Here is a 270-nt window from a genome sequence, read left to right on the forward strand (position 1 = left end):
TAATTAAAGTGGATATCCAAGTTATAGGTATATTTTTTTTAATTGTACTTTAAGTTCCAGGGTACATGTGCACAGTGTGCAGGTTTGTTACATATGTATACATGTGCCGTGTTGGTGTGCTGCACCCATTAACTCGTCATTTACATTAGGTATATCTCCTAATGCTATCCTTCCCCCCTCACCCCTCCCCACAATAGGCCCCGGTGTGTGATGTTCCCCTTCCCGAGTCCAAGTGATCTCATTGTTCAATTCCCACCTATGAGTGAGAAC

This window comes from Piliocolobus tephrosceles, chromosome 12 (assembly GCF_002776525.5).
Source record: "Piliocolobus tephrosceles isolate RC106 chromosome 12, ASM277652v3, whole genome shotgun sequence".
Classification (NCBI taxonomy): domain Eukaryota; kingdom Metazoa; phylum Chordata; class Mammalia; order Primates; family Cercopithecidae; genus Piliocolobus; species Piliocolobus tephrosceles.